Here is a 430-nt window from a genome sequence, read left to right as displayed (position 1 = left end):
ATCCTGTCTGAAAGCATACACACCACTAAGACTGGTTTGCTCTTGGTTGTTGAATATTGGTTTTCAGGTGTGCTTATGTCTAAATATTACTTTTAAAGGTAAATCAATTAATGGGTTTGATCAATTGATCTTGATGTTGTTTTTTAGAGTCTTATTCAATGCTTAAATTAATCCCTCTCTGAAACTGTTAGTGTTCAATAAATGTTGATCCTGTTCGGCCCGAGATCTAAGGCGTGTTTTGGAGTTAGGCCTCTTGTGTGATTGATTTTGACTCTCCTACTTTTACTGTAGCATCTACAAGATTTTTGTGACTGCATTTGGTCATTTACTTCTGACTAACAACAATTTGACTAAATAAATACATTTAATTTTAAGTTTAATTCAATCTACACCAAAATGCTAAAAGAACATGTAACAAATAAAAAACATT

The sequence above is a fragment of the Oryzias melastigma genome, linkage group LG5 (genome assembly GCF_002922805.2).
Source record: "Oryzias melastigma strain HK-1 linkage group LG5, ASM292280v2, whole genome shotgun sequence".
Lineage (NCBI taxonomy): Eukaryota > Metazoa > Chordata > Actinopteri > Beloniformes > Adrianichthyidae > Oryzias > Oryzias melastigma.
The sequence above is the reverse complement of the archived record's forward strand: the minus strand, read 5'-3'. Positions refer to the sequence as shown.